Raw genomic sequence first — 19255 nt, 5'->3', positions numbered from 1 at the left:
CATATAAGTATGCCAAAGATAAGCCAATATATTAACAGTTAAATACATTACATGCTTTATGCTGTAATAAGTATTGCTGATCAATCCTGCCTAGCAGGGCCGTCTTTTTGTATGGGCTTAATGGGCACTTGCCCAGGGGCCTTAGGCGTATAAGGGCTCTATCTTGATAGCTGAGGATCCCCTTTTTCCAGGGATACCAGAATTTCGAAAATTGGCCCTGGGGAACTGCAGATATCCAACTTCAAAGCAGCAGTCCACATCCAACCTGTTAATTACAATTTCCAGTCATATTTCTCAGGTTCTCTCTGACACTAGCGGCTTGTCTCTATCATGCCCAGAACCAGAGATATCAGCCTTCAAGCAGCCGGTCCCTGCTCCAGCTCCAAACGTCTGGTGTAGTTTTATATTTTTGTCAATGGATTGCTCTGGCTCCTGATCTCTGATCTCCAAGTTCCCAGCACCTCCTGAAAGTTGGGACTCTAGGTTTTTATACTAGGCTAAGAAATCTATTTCCAGATAATGGCGATATCTGCAGTCAAACAAGCTGCCCTTCCACCGGAAAATGACGAATATTAAGCCCACTCCATTATCCAACCGTCCCCGTGTATAAAACACCCCCTACCTCCCTGGAAGTCATTTACAAGGGACCCTTCATACAGCTCAGTGCCCCCTTCCACACGTTAGTGTTCACCCTCCCACCACCTGTGCAGTAAAGGAGTAATTAGCAGAAGTTACTGCTCCAGGTCCTACATGTTGAATGGAAGATGGAGCACCCCCTGCCACCCGTGGGACATCAACGCTGCTTCTGATAGCACGCCCCAACCCTAGGAGGGGAGAATGGGTAAGGGCCCCAGTGCATTGCTTTGCCCAGGTGCCCACACTGCTGTTAAGATGGCCCTACTGCCTAGAAATGAACACAGTGATTGGCATATATGTACTGCTGGACACCACTCATAGAATGATTAACCTGTTATCTTTTGAATCAATGTTCTTGTTTTTTTCCCCCTAAACATTAGATGTATTTGTTTATTTATTTATTTACAGTTTCTTATATAGCTCAGCAGATTCCGTTGCGCTTTACAATAGTAGACAGTGATAAAAAAAACTGGGTAATGACAGACAGACTTGGGGGTTAGAGGGCCCTGCTGCAAGCTTACAATTTATTACATCATAATACACTTCAACGTATTTCACAGTTAATATATTGGCTTATCTTTGGCATAATTATATGCTGTAATGCAGCCCATGCATGTTCCCAGTATAAGGGATGCAACACTGTTTTTCTGACAATAAACAGAAGTGATATGTAAAATGATACATTAGACAGTTTACACTGTTACTTGTAATACTTATTGTAACAGTTACTGTTTTTCAATAACAGACTGCAACAGTTATTTCTTATTTATATACACAGGATTGTCTATCTTTGTATATGCACTGCAAAGAGAGCAGCATAAATCCAATTTCATGTATTTCAGTGACACTGTGTGAAATATAACACTGCATAGTGGCCCTTAATCAGACCTGATCGCAGTACAAATTTGTTCTCAAAATGGGCAAAAAAATGCTGGACTGCAGTTGGGGCAGATGTAACATGTGCAGAGAGATTTAAGGTGGCCATACATCTACAGATTTATTGTCCGGTTGGAACAAAATCCTGGTAAAAGATGAGAGCAAATGACAGTTGACCATTTGCTTTGAAATGCTGAAAAACTGTCATTCAGATATTACCAGCTGTTTGTTCCAACCGGCCCAATCTGACAATCGATCTGTAGATGTATGGCCACCTTTAGATTTGTGTGAGTTATTTTGTTTCTCTGCAAGGTAAATACCGGCTGCATTATTTTTACACTGTAATTTAGATTTCAGTTTCAACACACCCCACCTAAATTTAACTCTCTCTGCACGTTACATCTGCCCCACCTGCAATGCAGCATTTGTTTTGCCCATTTTGAGAACAAATTTGTACTGCGATCAGGTCTGATTAAGGGCTATTATGCAGTGTTATATTTCACACAGTGTCACTGAAATTCCATTTAGAGTATTTGTGCTTCTTCTATTATAAACATGTTCAGGAGAAAACACACAATATTCACAATTGTGACCATGAAAATGGGTCAATTATTAGGGATTTTTTTCTCCCACCAAAGTCATTCACTTTGCACTAGGACAATCTCGTACTCTCTTTTACTATGCTAAAGTATATTAATGAACCACTCTAAGACATCCTGACATAATTTTAACTAGATCGGAGCATCTTCATAGTTTTCGTCATTTTCACCAAAAAAGTGAAACTTCAGGCCTCTTGCCAGAACAGAAGATGTTGACTCAGATCAAAATGCTTTTGCACTTTTCTTATTCAAGTCAAGTCACAACTTTTCCACACTAGCCGATTTTGAATTTCTCAATTTCAGTTTTTTCACTCCGCCCTAATATATATATATATATATATATATATATATATATATATATATATATATATATATATATATATATATATATATATATATATATGGTCGCCTGCAGGCATGTAGAATATAAGGACAATAAGCCTGGTTTAATACACTGTAATGGGTCTTCGTAGGTTTAGTGCAGGCGTGTCCAAACTATGGCCCTCCAGCTGTTTTGAAACAACACATCCCAGCATGCCTTGCCATGATTTTAGTATTCCCTAATAGCAAAACTGTGGCAAGGCATGATGGGACTCATAGTTTCACAACAGCTGGAGGGCCATAGTTTGGACATGCCTGGTTTAGTGTATTGTAAATATATTTGTCCTGTTTGCCGTATTAATTACAAACAGGGTCTCCTCCGTGCGGTCAGTGTCTTTTAAGAACTTCCACTTCTTAACCAGACCGCTGCACCGCTGCTGGGAGGATGACGGAGTCTTGCGGCGGCTGCCGGCTTGTGGAGCGGAGATGGACGGGGCGTGTACAATACAACGCCGCCCGTAATCCGTATGCCCAGGAATCAGAGAGTGGCGGTGTGGACATCACACGCCGGGTCTCTGTGAGCGGACTCAGTGGGGACTGACGACCACTCCGACCTTACACCTAACGTTAGTACAGATCAAAATGCAATATCAATTGGGGAAGGGAACAGGGAAAAGCCCACACTGAGGGTATCGGTCAGCATACGCTTCGCAGAGGAGCTTCGTCAGGACCAACCTGGCAAGCCTCCGGAAGCGCTTTAAGTACCTACTGCCTACACACCTACTCATTACAGGTGTGGTGAGTAGGTGTGTGCATAATCACCTGGTTGTACACTGATTGGTCTGTTCTCGTAAGGTGGGTGTGCATACCCTGATTTAATCACCTCATGATAAATGATAGTTTGTGCTGTCAAGGAAATGGAAAAATATAATAATAACAAGCAATGAGCAAATAAAGAAAGAGGGGGAGAAATGGAATACTATAAATCTGTTGTCGCATATCATGCCGGTACATGTTTAGCATAATTTTATATTAAATGTGACACAGCAATGTATACACATTAATTTAAGTTTTCACACAACGGGTGTAATGGGTCATATATAGGTGGAATAAAAGGACAGACATTGTCCTATGCTGACAGAGATTCCTAGTGGAACACGAAGCCTCATTCAGGGATAATATATGATGAGATACATGGCAGAGCCATGAACAATATGTTGTTAATATATATTGTAACTCATGAAGTTGTTAACATTCACTATTGTTGATTCATGAGTAAGATGCAAAGTGAAGACAGCATTATATCTTAGTGAGTTGTGCATGGTCCAAATAAATATTTGAGGTGGTGCATACATGGTTGCCTGTGTGAGTGTGAAGGGGATGATTATAAATTTCTAATAATAATAATAATATACATTTTAGTTTTTAATAATAAAAATAATAAAATAACTAGTGACATGTCCAAATATATCCGGAGATAATAATATACCGATACCCTCGGAGCCACTGGTAGAGCTGGTAGACAATGCCCGTTACCTTATACCTGTCGGGTGTTGAGATGTCTTCCCCGAAGTGCACCAGGATATGGCGGCATCGCGGAGGCTGCAGAAGTCGGTCCGACACTTTGTATACTATCCCTCCTAACCACTTGGACAGAGACAGGAAGAGAGGGGGTGTCCTGCACGTCACACTGACACGTGTTTTGCTGAGGCTTGATCACTGAGGCGTGTGACAGTAGACATGTCAGTAATGGTAGGCTGCTCCATCAGTCCGTACCAGATGTCCAAACTCGCTCCAGCCTGCTCTGTATCACCGACAGTGGTTCTGCTAAGAACATGTTGTTTATTTCCTTGCAGCCCTAGTTGCAAACCCCATGTGAGAATGCCTTCGGCAACTATCACATTTGCTGAGGCGTTCATTCTGGGAGGGGAGGAAAGGGGCGGGCAGGGGGCAGGGGGCTGGAGTAGGGGGTCTCCATAAAAATGCTAGGCGTTCTCCTGCAAACATAAGCATGTCAATGCCTGCTAGGGGCCAGTGACATCAAATGATGTCAGCGCCCGCCCCAAATTCGACCATCTTCGGCCAAGATACAAGTCAATCTAGACTGACTTTTATCTGTGAACGGGGGAAAAACAATCATTCAATGGTGAGCGACCATCAAATCCCCTTGCATGCTAGCGAGAAGTTTTGGGTGGTGGGAGACATCCAGCAAGGTGTTGGGCAGCGGTTACCTGTTTGCTAGGCTTCGAGAATTGGTGGGGGCGACGGTTACATGTTCGCTTGGCTATGAGATTTTGCAGCCTACTTAACAGGTCCAGTATGCACTGTCATATTACATCACGGTATATATTCCCTCCCTAGGGCGTGGCATATGCTGTAATACAGTGATTTTCAACCTTTTTATCTTGTGGCACACTAAATAAGATTTTAAAATTGCCAAGGCACACCAAGAGATCCCCACAGGGCAAAAACATTGGCCCCACAGGAAGAAAAAAACAAAACAATTATCCCCATATAAAAAAAACAATCACACTGGTCCCCACAGGTAACAAAAATAAAATACATTTGCCATTTACATGAAAAGAAGAGACCAATAAATAACAGGTGAACTGGTGGTGGCTGTAAACTGGTGTGGGCATCTCTAGATCTGGGGGCATACTTGAGAACAACTCAAGGCACACTAGTGTGCCATGGTACAGTGGTTGAAAAACACTGCTGTAATAAAACAACATGGTGTATATCCTTCCCTTAGCAAGAGGTACTGTATACTGTATGCTATATAGCATTATGATATCATGTTATACAGATAGAGCGGGGCTTGTCTTTGCAGGGGTTGGCGATGGCGACACCAGCCGCCATCCCCCGCCACCTGCCATCTGTATCTGCAAAAGGGGACGCACACGCACGAGATGCGCGCGCGTCCCCTTCCGATGGCTTCCCCCGGGTCCCCGCCGGCTTGTCGGCGGTCACCCGGGGTCCCCACCGCCTCCCCACAACCCCCCTTTCTAACCCTGTCCGTCTCCCTGAAGCGGAGACGGACAGGTTCCCGTCGCCCCACTGCACAGAAACTGAGATGCACACGCGTCTCAGTCAGATGGAGAGCCGGGCTGCTGGCAGATCGCCAGCGGTGACAGTCTGTCGATTCGCCAGAAAGAGGGAGCCCGGCTCCATCTGTATATCCCTTCAATAGGGGACTGTATAGGAGGCAGTTGAAAGGTCTGTAGTGTCTAGGTAGACAGTTATTAGGTCAACACCAATGGTCAACATGCAATAGCTTGTCACAGACAAAAGGTCAACATGCAATATGTCGACATTGACAGAAGGTTGCCACATATAAATTGTTGACATGACAATGGTCGACACATGGAAAGGTCAACATAAGTTTTTCACAGTTTTTTATTATTAGGACTTTCCACGTGGACTACAATTAGGAAAGGTAGCATGGCAGGGGAAGCGATCCATGGAAAGATATGCGCTACACTATATGGGGGCTCATGTTTACAGGTGTCGACATCAACACAAAATACCTATACAAAACTCATGTTGACCTTTTCATGTGTCAAACTTTTTCCATGTCAAAATTTTGCTTGTGTTATCCTTTTATATGATTTATTAACCTAGTTTAAAGTCTAAATTCTTCTGTTATAAGCTGAGAGCAGCATGATGCGCTAGGAAACACAGCTGTATGTTTATAGAGATTCCTCGCTTGGAGAAGCACTGACACACCCAAACACTCCCTTTGCATAGTATCCATTATTTTGTCCTAACTTGCTGAAATCATCACTTCTTCAGGCTGGCTGCTCTGTGGGATAAACTGCCATGAAAGGAATGTGCCGAATTTTCCCAACATTTTCATGTACAGTATTATAATATTTTCAAATTAGCTGGATGCATGCATCGTCGTGATCCTTGTGATTTTATACTGTGTTAAACACTGCATAATGGCCCTTATTCTGAATCGGACGGTACGGCCCGCGTGCGGCCGTACCGCCGATGTTTTTAGTCTGCACATGCGCAGAGGTCAATCTGCGCATGTGCAGCCCCATTCGCCGCAGACGTATTTCGTCCGCCGCAAAGGGGGCGTATAGGGGCGTGAGGGGCTTCATACCCTCATTTCCCTATGTATACGCCCCGCGTTTCATGGGCGTTCCCATGCAAACGCGGGGCGTATGCATGCTAATCAGGGTATGACGCCACTGATGGGGGCGGAAAGCTGACGTCGCCGGATGTCAGCTCTCAGCCCCCATACAAGCTATCACACGGACGATTGTCCGTGTGGTCTCAGCTTGCGGGAGCTGCTGTGGCGTGCGGCCCTGCCTTCGATGGTCGACGACCATCGAATGCAGGGGGCAGCTCCCACCATGGTGGAGGCGTACGCCCCACCATTTTTATGCGGATCGCCAGCCGTCCGTGTACGGACGGCCGTGGCGATCCGTCTCGTGGGCGGGGATTGGTTTGTGCGGCCGGAGCACCGTGTGCGGCTCCGGCCGCACCAACCAGAATAAGGGCCAATGTCTAGTCTTGTGTTGGAATTATAGTCCATACTTGATAACACTGTCAGTACTTGTTGTTTGTTTGTTTTCCCTTTATGTAAAATAAATGCATTATTTTGACCTTAATTGTGTCACATCACATTAACATCGTTCTCGGGACAGTGTTTTCTTGTAATTCTAGAGATGTGTTTTCTCTCTACAGTACACTAAGGGCAGCGTGAACCTTGATTCATTCCCCACACGCTCACTTCCAGAATGTATCATTTTAACAGAAAAAAAATGTGCTGATAAATGCGTGTATGAAACGTACTACACTATATGGTATTTATTCTCTTTTCATGCACCTGAACATTGAGGAGAGAGGATGATACGAAACGACAAGAAGTATTGGAATAGAGACTAAAGGATACTCATTTTTCCCATATTAATTTCGGTTGTGAGTGCAGTGTGCGACAGGTGAAAATTTTCAATTTGTGAATGTAATAGGCAAAACCAGTGCTTGTGGCTTCCAATCCTTAACTATGTGGACAAGCAGAAATGAATCCCGCCCCTCACCACATAACTGAACCTTAAGGGGCATAAACACGTAGAGATTTGTGCTAAGCAATTTTGCTTAAGCAAAAAAAGGCCGGGTAGTGGTTCAGAATGAGGGATTGCGATCAGTATCTCTCATTCTGTACACACAGAGAGATTTGCAGTCATTTGCTAAGCAATCTGACTAGATTTTGTCTGCATGCACTGGCTTAAGATCCATACACATTGGGCGACTTTGCCCAGCGTGTATGGACAGCGATGATCGCGTTCATCGCTGCAGAGAAAGCCACTCAGTGCATACACACTGAGCGGCTTTGCCCCTTCCCGGCGCCAACGGAGGGGGGAGACAGCTTTGCATAGCACAGAGCTATGCAAAGCCATCCTCAATGGCGCTCATCTGCTGGTAATGCCAGCAAATGAACGGCTTTCCCGGCGATGTTGAGGGAGCGTGCAGCAGCGTTCACCGCTCATCACTGGGGCATACACACTGGGCGGCTTTGAGCTGAAAGCCACTCAAACCTCATGTTTTGAGCGACTTTCAGCTCAAAGTCGCCCAGTGTATATGGGCCTTTAGTTAGCAAGAGATATTTAATCTCTTGGAGCATATACACAGAGAGATCTGTGTTTACTTTCTAAGCAATCTAGTCAGATTGCTTAGAAAATAGCACAAATTTGCTCTGTGTGTATGCCCCTTTAGGATGAAATATAAACACTATTTAATTTTTTATTTCTTTTCTAAAGTGCTCAATAAAACATTTGTGGCCTACAGGTGCCATAGAAAAGTGTCCTATACCCTAGGGCTCTGTGATTCATATCTTTATTTATGGAACCACTGTCATAGACCAAATTCCATAATGTCTAACATATTCTACTTCAAATGTGTTTTTTTTAAACAGCAGTGGCGTAAGTTCGTCCCAGTTGCCGGGAGGCAAGATAGAGTAAACAATCCCCCCCCCCACACACACTCATTCACTAGCCTTATAAATATATGTATGCATGTGTGTGTGTATATATGTTTAGAATAAAGACAATGTGGTGTGTAACTGTTTGAAACTTACAGGGGAGGAGAGGTGCACCCTTGGGAGCAGGAGTCCGGCGGCAGATGACTCCATTGTCTCCCAGACGTACGCCTCTGCTCAACAGAATATTGTACTGTTCTTGACATGACTGACAGAGGTGACTAAGAGAATCCTATGCATCATCAGTGAGTAATCAGGAACTATATTGCAGTAGCAATGTTACTGTATGTTTCTAGAACCTGATGAATCATTCAGCTTCTCTAGACACTGATAAAAAAACAGAAATGACAAAGAAAACTGTAATATGTATGATGTAACGAACTGAGATAGGTATTTATCAAATAAGATGATGCAGAGAGAAAGTTCAAACCAATCAACTCCCAAATGTCATTTTTCAATCACAGGGGGGACAATTATGAAGCCATGAAGAGTGAAGTGTGCCAGTGGTGAAAGTACCCATGGCAACCAATTAGCTTCTACTTAGACTGAACTTAATACATGTTACTTTAAAGCAATACACAATTACAATGTGTTTATGACTGTTTCACTGGTCTCAGGTACCTGACAGCAATGAGTCATCTTCTAGCTTTAACATATAATGTAAATAATAATTATAAATAATATAAATATAATTTGTATAGGTTTTCTGTACATATGTATTGACAGAGGCAAGTTGTCATATAACCAGGCATATCTGGAAAATAAAGAGTTAAAGCGCAACGGAATGTGCTGCGGTAATAAAAAACAGAAAATAAATAAAGAGATAACACCTGGAAGTGAACCGTAGGAAAACGCAGGGGGGGTTCTGGCTGCCCAGTAACCCCTCTCCTCTTGGCAAGTGCCTTAAATGATGACAACAATAGCAATGGTATATAATACGATCAATAGAGCTGCCACCACATCATGCAGTGTAAGGGACAGAGCAGAGCTGCTGCACATGCCTAGTGTACCCACTTCTTCTACCACATTTACTGTACAGTATGTGTGGATCTGAGCCCTCAAACATTGCAATGGGCCAGAGAGTAGCTGCCAGGAGGAAGAGACAGAAGCCTTAACATGAGGTAGGAGAATGTGAGCTTAGAAAGCGCATTACTGTTTCTATTATGTTAGTGTATTTATTTATTATATGTATAAATATATCCTGACCACTTTAAATGTTTGAAACAGCCTAAATTAAATATATTATTACTGTATTCCATACAGTGTCCAGTGTATAAATAGACCAATTTTCACTCCCAGTACTTACTCTAATGCACCGCAGTTGGGAGAGGTTGTATTGCATTGGGAAACCCACCCTCTAAAAATCACGCATATGCCACTGGACTCTCCCCCCCCCCCCCCCCCCCCACACACACACACACACAAATGGTGTTCTATAAATACTTATCTATTTAATTGGCATAACAAGTTTTTAATACATTTTTGAACAGGCATCATATACTTGCCTGTTCATATGGATGACTGATGTCGGCATCCCATAGGAGGGAGTCTCAACAGGGGCCAGGTAAGTATACTTGCCCTCAACCTTCCCCCTAACCCTCCATTCTTGCAGAGTGGACAGCCTGACCTAACCCTCCACCCTAGTGCCTAAAACTAACCCTTGTACTCAGCCACCAAACTTAGCCCCCTGCCATGTAGCCTAACCCCACCACCACCACCACCACCACCCTTCTTGGTGCATAAACCTAACCCCCTCCCCACAGCCTAACACTACCCTTCTCCTTCCCACAGCCAAAACCTAATCTACAGAGATTTACCTTTCAGGAATGTCTTCAGTGGCAACTCAGATTTCTTCACAGAGAGGCAGGAGTCAAACAGGTGATAGTGAAATAAAGGGGTTTTATTACAATTTCAGCTTCTTCAAACAATAATAGCAATTGACACCATTTACTTAGAATACAGGTGCTGAAGTCTGTGTTATTCGGTGTGTCTCTTAAAGAAGTGCCTTGGACAGTAAAACAGTCTCTTTGTCATTAGGGCTCTGAATCCTTGCTTTTGCAGCCACAATCTCAAGCATATACAGTATATAGGGTCTTTTCCAGCATTCTCAAACTACAGAATCTTGACTGGGAATGTCTTTACTTGCTGGGTCTGTATCACAAACAAATGCCTGGTCATCACTGGTTACTTAAACTCACAGCAGCCAGGGTGCTCATCTGCTATCAGCACTACCTTATACTGTAGCTTCACTCTGTGGCTATGGAGGGATCAGATAAACTCCAGGGCCTCCCAAAGTCTTTCTCTACAGCTTAGCTGGCTATCTTCATGAGAGAATAAAGAAATTGCTTGCTAAAACGCAAGCCAAAAGTGCAAATGTGCTTTTTGGGCGCACTCTTTGAAAAATATATTTATGAAATGTAATGATGATTCATTTAAAACGTAACTTTTATTAGACTTACATTATTAAAAGGAAAATGACTATCTCACTCTATTGCTGTATTTCTTAGATAGAAAGTAATATAAAAGAGAAAAAAATATAAGGATGTCCACAAGTGCAAGTTTAGCTCTGCTATGATTTAGTCAGAGTGCATACAAGTCAGACATGCGGTTTAACAGTTACTTTTGTATACATCTATTAGTAACTCCGCTTTTTTTAAAAGCTTAGCATCACTCAGTATCGTCACTCCCTCTGATTATTTTTCAGGGCAAGTGAAAAAATGACAGTCTTCAATTTTATTTTATATTTCTGCAGGACATTCGTCCTTTCCTTACTATTATTGTGACTGTCAAATCACCCCTTATACTCACATACACTTGTATCTGATGTTTATTCAATTTATCGAATGATACCTGTTATCAGATCAGCTGCGCACTTTATTATTTATTGAAACCACAACAGAGTATTCACATATAAATTTTGTCAAAGATTGACAGCCCCTATCAATCTTTGGGGTTAAGTCCTCTGTGGGGTATACAGGTACACTCTGTGTTGGTATCCAAGTCTATGGCTGCCTGGTTAACTGCTTTGGGAGAAAGAACACTTCAGCTGTCGGGTTGGGCGCGTGTCAGCCCCTGATGCATCTAGCAGCGCAGGGGCAATGTCACAGGGTCCAGCCGGATGAGAGAGTGTTTGAAAAATATAGAGAGTTGGAAGGATAATCGGGTGGTCAGTGTGCATAGACTTCTGCTTTTGAGGATCTGTAAAAATACGCGCACAGCGTCTATTCCTTTAGCCAGGGGGCTGGGGGCATGGCTAGAGGCTCACAGAGCCTCTGGGTCATGCCCCCATAGCGGCGAAATGGGGGCGTGGCCTCATGGGAGAGCCGCGAGTATAGGCCGCGCCCCCAAATTTTCCGGCGCGGCAGCTGCGTCCCTCCTCGGACTCCTCCAAAGTTGGGAGGTATGCCAGTATTTATTTCTGTAGTGCCACAGTGGCATATCTATAATGGGTGCAGTGTGCGCAGTGCATATGGGTCCCTGTGGCAGTGCATTCTGTGACTTTTAGTTTCACAGCAGCCGGAGACCTACAAGTTGGCCAGGCCTATTCTAAAGTATCAGACATCAAACATGGAACTATGTAGGTAAGCCTTCTTGTACTATAGACAGCTTCTATTGACTTATTTTCCAGTGATCTTGACTATAATGGAAAGAAGAAAAAAAAAGCGAGAAAAACTTTGGACTGCCCTAAAATTTGGGACAGATGCCAATTACACAGTAATTAAGGAAAAGAAAAATAGGCTGCGTCAGCAGGGTAATGATCGAACACCATATAATAAACATAGAATTTTTTCTTATAAAAACATATAAATATAATGTATTTATTAGGAAGGTAATAAATTATATACACTAATAAAACAATTCAGAAGGCACAAAAATACATATACTGAATGTAAATATACGGCACACTGGGGGAATAAAAAGGGGAATAATAATATAAGCGAACACAGATACTGTTTGGTGTACTGCTTCCACTATGTTGAAGAAATATATAGAAGTTTATGTATTACCATCCCACAGATGGTGAGCAGCTGGTCTCACTCGATCCGGAAACTGTGTGGAACCAAACAGGAGCTTAAGTGACTGCGTAGATGGATTCACAACCAGAAGATGGATTGGATGTCCTTTACCTAATAAGGTGGGGCGGCAAATGGTGGATAACCGCAGTCAGGGCCGGTGCAAACTATTTCAGCCCCCCAGGCAAAATGGGGCGCCGCTTACCTGGGAGAGTGGTGCGGCCGACCCGCTGCCCTCCTGCTCCAGCAGGGTGGGTCGGATGCGTGCGCTGTTCACCTGCTCCATGGGGGGTGGGGGAGTGCTCACCTGCTCCAGTACCTGGTCCGGGGAGGGTGGTGTTGCTGCAATTGCACCAAGTCCACTGGGATGGAGATTACGTTGACCTGCTCCAGCACATGCTATGCAGGGGTTGTGGGTGAGTTACGTGCTGGGGTGAGGATGATCTTACTTCATGCCGCCCTCCAGTGGCCAACGCCCACAGGCAATTGCCTAAAGCTGTCTGACCACAGCGCTGGCAATGGCTGTTGGTATTTGTTCAAACCTATTGGTGCCAGCACACCTGAAGCCAAAAATGTAAATTATCAAAACAATTCAGTTTACATTTATAGGCACCTGCAACAAAATCAGTGTTTAAACATTAAAAAAAATATATTGTACATCAGAGATTAAGGGACAGAAGCACTAAGCTTCAAAAATTGATATAGTGGAAAGGCTGGTTGTTTATAACTCTCCACTTTATCGCTATTTGAAGCTTAGTGCATCTTGCCCTAATCCACATACTGTAAATGTTTGGACATTGAAGTTAGAGTGACTCTATCCCTCAATGTCAGCCTACCACCTCACTGCACCAACTTGTACTACAGTATGTACTACAGTATGTCACTGTTACCAAGCATCCTGAAATTGTTCCTGAGAACCACTTGGCCCATCTAGTCTGACCCTTTTTAAACATGTTACCTTAAACTACATATGATCCTTATTTTATTGTAAGGATATCAATATGCCTATCCCAAGCATGTTTAAATTGCTCTACTGTATTTGCCCCTACCACCTCTGATGGGAGGCTATTCCACTTATCTACTACTCTTTCTGTGAAGTAATTCTTCCTTAGATTTCCCCTGAATCTTCCTCCCTCTGTTCTGCTGCTCCTCTTCCTGTGAAGAATGTCTCCCACCTGTACCTTGTTAAAACCCTTGATACTGTATACAGTATTTGAAAGTCTCTATCATGTCCCCCGTCCCCTTTTCTGCTCTAAACTATACATATTAATATATTTTAGTCTTTCCTGGACTTGAGGAGAGGAGCTGCTTGTGCCATGAGCAAAAAACTGTAATAGCAACCATTATTTTCCTGCTCATGGCACAAGCAGTCCTCAAGTCCCCTGGAACCATTTTTGGATGCTGGTTTAAAGCCATGTACACATAGGGCGATCCTTGTAAGATTTTAACTACATTGTAAAAATCGCCTAGAAGGTTTACCTGAATCAGCCCATGTGTCAAACAACGGGCGATAGTGATGCACGGCCCTGTACTAGACACTGCACTGTCTATTTGGCTATACACACAGCTGCTGCAGGGGATGGCAATCGGCTTATCTCTGGCAGCGACATTGCGATTTTGACTAAGCAAAATCACTTAGTCAAAATCTCCCAGCTATGGACTTTAAATAGAGTTTTTATCGCAGGAGATGGAATGCCTGGAACTTCACAGGAGATGGAATGAAAGGAGTACACTGCAGAAATGGAGATAACATGCACCAGCAGGAAAACACTTGTAGAGACAAGGACAGCTGAACACACACTGGAGACAACTGAAGCACTAGCAATGATTCTGAGAGCTCCCAGCATACTTATACCCACTGGGTGGCCAGGATTGGCTGGGCAGGTATGACAGGGAGATCAGATCATTCAGGATAGGCTAATGCAGACATGTGACTGGGAAAACATGGCAGCCCCCATGTCAGGCTATGGCGGGAAAGAGTGTTTGTATCCACCATGCTTGTGGCCGGGAGCAATGGCGGCGGACAGACGGATTGCCGTGCACTAGATACTGTCTCTGTGGGTGAGGAGAGCGGTGCACCGCGCAGCCGCAGACTCAGCAGCGCTGAGAGGACTGGAGGATGACAGCGATGATGGCGCACGGCAGACAGGACGCCGGCTGGGATGACATCTGAACCGCAAGCTGAGCCTGCGGAGGCACTTAGCCGGTAAGATAGCCTGCCTTAATACCCGGATCGTGACAGCACCCCCCCCCCCCCTTTAAGGGTGGCCCCAGGACACCTTTTCGGCTTGCGGGGAAACTTGGAGTGGAACGCCTGGATGAGTCTGGGAGCATGGACATCGATGGCATTGGTCCATGATCGTTCTTCGGGGCCGTAGCCCTTCCAATCGATCAGATATTGCAGACGACCATATCGGATGCGAGAGTCCAAGATTTTACTGACCTCATACTCTGTTCCACGCTGGGTGCAAACTTTAGGTGCCTTGGGGAGCTTGGAATGAAAGCGATTGAGAACCAGCGGCTTGAGCAGCGAAATGTGGAATGTAGCTGGTACTTTCAAATAAGGCGGCAACTTGAGCTTGTAGGCCACAGGGTTGACGACTCGCTCAACTGGAAATGGACCAATATAACGGGGAGCGAACTTCATAGATGGCACTCTCAATCGAAGGTTCTTGGTTGACAGCCAGACACGATCTCCTGGACGGAGGGCTGGCACAGCTCTGCGTTTCCTGTCGGCAAATTTCTTATACCTGCTTGAAGCTTTCAGGAGTGAAGAACGAATGAGCTTCCAGGATTTGGTGAATTGCCGGATGGTCGTGTCGACCGCTGGAACTGAAGACACAGGTTGCAGAGTGAAGTCAGGAACTCGAGGATGAAACCCATAGTTGGCAAGGAATGGAGTGACATTTGATGAAGAGTGATATTGGTTATTATGGCAGAATTCTGCCCACGGAAGAAGTTGAGCTCAGTCATCTTGAGAAGAAGATACATATGTGCGCAGGAACGCTTCAAGATCTTGATTCACCCTCTCCGTTTGGCCATTCGTTTGAGGGTGATAGGCTGTAGAGAATTTCAGCTTGACTTGAAGCAGGGAGCACAGGCTTCGCCAGAATTTGGCTACGAATTGGACCCCTCTATCGGAGATGATTTCAAGAGGCAGTCCATGAAGCTTGAATATCTCCTTTATGAAGAGCTGGGATAGCTTGGAAGCTGAGGGAAGACCGGTGGGGGGAACAAAGTGAGCCATCTTGGTGAACCGGTCGACAATCACCCAGATGGTAGTGAATTTGTCAGACTCAGGAAGATCAGTTACAAAGTCCATAGATATGTGCATCCAGGGACGATGTGGTACTGACAATGGCATCAATTGCCCAGGAGGAGACTGACAGCTGGTCTTGTGTTGGGCACACTTAGCACAAGAGGAAACGAGTCCTGTACATCCTGTTTGAGGGATGGCCACCAGTAGGACCTGGTGATAAACTCGTAAGTTTTCTGAATGCCTGCATGGCCAGCGAATTTTGAAGAATGCGCCCACCAAAGCAGCTTCTTTCTTAGGGCTGGCTTTACATATCTTTTCCCTGCAGGGGGCGTGAGATTTGTTACTCCTGTTGCGGAGAAGGCCACTGGATCAATAATAAAATGTTGACTCGTGGACTTTGACTCACATCTTGCTCCCATGACCGGGAAAGGGCATCAGCTTTTCGAATTTGTGTCCCTGGACAGAATGACAGTTTGAAACAGAATCTGGAAAAGAAGAGCGTCCATCTGGCTTGACGGGGATTTAAACATTGAGCAGACTTGAGATACAGAAGGTTCTTGTAATCTGTGATAATTGTGATCTCATGAACAGCGGCCTCTAGAAGATATCTCCACTCTTCTAATGCCAACTTGATGGCGAGGAGTTCTTGATCGCCGATGGCATAGTTACACTCTGCGGGCAGAAACTTACGAGAATAGAACCCACAGGGGTGAAGACGTCCATCAGGCGCTTTCTGCGAGAGGACCGCCCCAACGCCCACGGAGGAGGCGTCGACCTCGAGGATAAAGGGCAAGGTGGTGTCTGGTTGCCTTAACACGGGAGCTGAAGTGAACCTCTGCTTTAACAGATGGAAGGCTTCGATGGCTTCTGCCGGCCACTTCGCTGGATTGGACACTTTTCGTGTCAGGGCAGTGATGGGTGCCACAATAGATGAGAAATTGCGGATGAACTTTCTGTAATAATTGGCAAAACCTAGGAAATGTTGAACACCTTTCAGCGTGGAAGGGATTGGCCAATCTTGAATAGCCTGCAATTTTCCTGGGTCCATTTGTAGACCAGAACCGGAGACAATGTACCCCAGGAAGGGTATAGACTTCACCTCGAAGACACACTTCTGCAGTTTGCAATAGAGATGATTAGCTCGCAGCCGGGACAGGACCTCTTTTACCCAATAACGATGTTCTTCGATATTATTGGCGTAAATCAAGATGTCATCGAGATATACGACTACATGTCGATATAGAATGCTCCGAAAGATCTCATTGACATAGTGCTGGAACACGGCTGGGGCATTACTGAGCCCGAAGGGCATGACGAGGTACTCATAGTGGCCGTCTCTGGTGTTAAATGCCGTCTTCCACTCGTCGCCCTCTCGTATGCGGATGAGATTGTATGCGCCCCTCAGGTCGAGTTTGGTGAAGATGGTCGCACCACTGACAAGGTCAAACAACTCGGTAATGAGGGGTAACGTATATCTGTTTTTCACAGTAATGTCATTGAGACCACGATAATCAATGCATGGACGTAGGCCTCCATACTTTTTCTTCATGAAGAAGAATCCTGCACCAGCAGGGGAAGTTGAAGGACGAATGAATCCCTTTGCCAGATTTTCTTTGATGTAGTCGGTCATGGCCTGAGTCTCTGGAAGAGATAGGGGATAGGTTCTGCCTCTCGGTGGTTCTTTGCCTGGAATAAGATCGATATGACAATCCCACGGTCTGTGAGGAGGCAGAATATCAGCGCCAGACTTGCTGAATACATCGGAATATTCTCTGTAGGGAAGAGGCGGAAGGTCTGCTGCATCTGCTGAGGAATGGCGAGCTGGAAGTACCTTTTGGAGACAGGTACTGGAGCAGGAAGGATCCCAGGAAAGCATTTCGGATGTCTTCCAATCAAGCCGAGGATTCTGAAGACGGAGCCAGGGCAAGCCCAGAACCAGAGCATGAGTGGCTCTGGGTAGTACCAGAAAGGACAAAAGTTCTGTATGCAGAGCTCCCACTCTGACTGTAAGTGGCAAAGTTCTGCGGGAGACTGTCGCATCAGGAATCCTACTGCCATCCACAGCAGTAAGGAATACAGTCTTGGAAAGACATTCAGTGGGCAACCCCCACTTACGGACCAGTTCGGCAGTTACGAAGTTGCCAGCAGCACCGGAATCAAGAAGTGCAGAGACAGTCTTGAAATGCTGACCAACTTGTAGGGAAACTGGTAATACACAATCGGTTGCTGATGGAGAGGACTTGATTACTCCTAGCCTACCCTCTCCTTGACGGGCTAGGAGGAGGAGTTTTCCTGACGCTTTGGGCATGCAGAAATCTGATGTGCTGGATCGGCACAATACAGGCAGAGCTGTGCCAATCGGCGACGTCGCCGTTCTCCGGGAGACAGGTGGAAACGATTTATCTCCATTGGTTCTTCTTTGGAATGGACCACCGGGGTAGCAGGTAAAGAAGATGGAGAAGTCGGCACTTTAGCTGGAGCACTCTTGTTCCGTTCTACAGCCCTTTCACGGAAGCGTAGGTCCAATTAATACATAGCGAGATAAGGTCGTCTAGACCAGACGGTAAGTCTCTGGTAGCTGGTTCAGCCTTGATGCGGTTGGATAGACCATGCCAGAAGGCTGTGTATAAGGCCCCATCACACCAGGAGAGTTCAGATGTAAGAATCTGGAATTGGACCAGATATTGCCCGACGGAACGGGATCCTTGTCTGAGACGGAGGAGTTCAGTGGAGGCAGATGCTGCTCGTCCAGGCTCATCAAAGATGCGCCGGAATGCTGTCACAAAGTTCTTGTAGTTAGACAAGATGGCATCAGATTTTTCCCATAATGGTGACGCCCATTCCAACGCTGCTCCACTCAGGAGGGAGATGATGTAGGCGACCTTGACCCTTTCAGTAGGGAAGTTACTGGGTTGCAGCTCGAAATGAATCTCACACTGATTGAGAAACCCTCTGCAGGTTTTCGGATTCCCATCATACACTGCTGCCGGCCGCTGTTCTCATAATCTTGCACGGACCCACTGTTGCACCGCCCGCCATGCCTGGAACCCCAGCCCACTCTCTCTCTGCCCGCCCAGATCATGGATGCCAGAATACGCTGCGCGCATGCAGCAGGAAGTACTTGCTGGCAGGAGGCGGAGCAGCAAGCAACTTCCGGCAGGCGGCAGCAGGAGGATATCTGTGTAAGCCGAGCGGACAATTACAGTCTGTGACTGTCAAGTACTATGGGGCTGGCCGTACCGGCCGAGGGGCTGTGGGGCCAGCAGGACCGGCTTGGCGGGGGTCTAAGGGCCAGTCTAAGTCCCCTAGGACTATGGGGCCCTTGGGCAACTGCCCATCAAGCCCATGCGTTAAGATGGCCCTGGACCTCAGAGAACTTCCCACCACGTCTATGTGTAAAGACGGCCCTGAGTATGTCATGATTCACATGGCTAATATGTGAGGCATAAAACCATCCACAGTTTGACTTGCCATAATATTCCTTTATACTTGGACACCTTTGTGGAGCTAAAACTTGGATTTTTGTCACCCAGGTAAGGTAGTAATTTGGCTCCACTGCATCGCA

This window comes from Crinia signifera, chromosome 5 (genome assembly GCF_055691185.1).
Source record: "Crinia signifera chromosome 5, ASM5569118v1, whole genome shotgun sequence".
Lineage (NCBI taxonomy): Eukaryota > Metazoa > Chordata > Amphibia > Anura > Myobatrachidae > Crinia > Crinia signifera.
The sequence above is the reverse complement of the archived record's forward strand: the minus strand, read 5'-3'. Positions refer to the sequence as shown.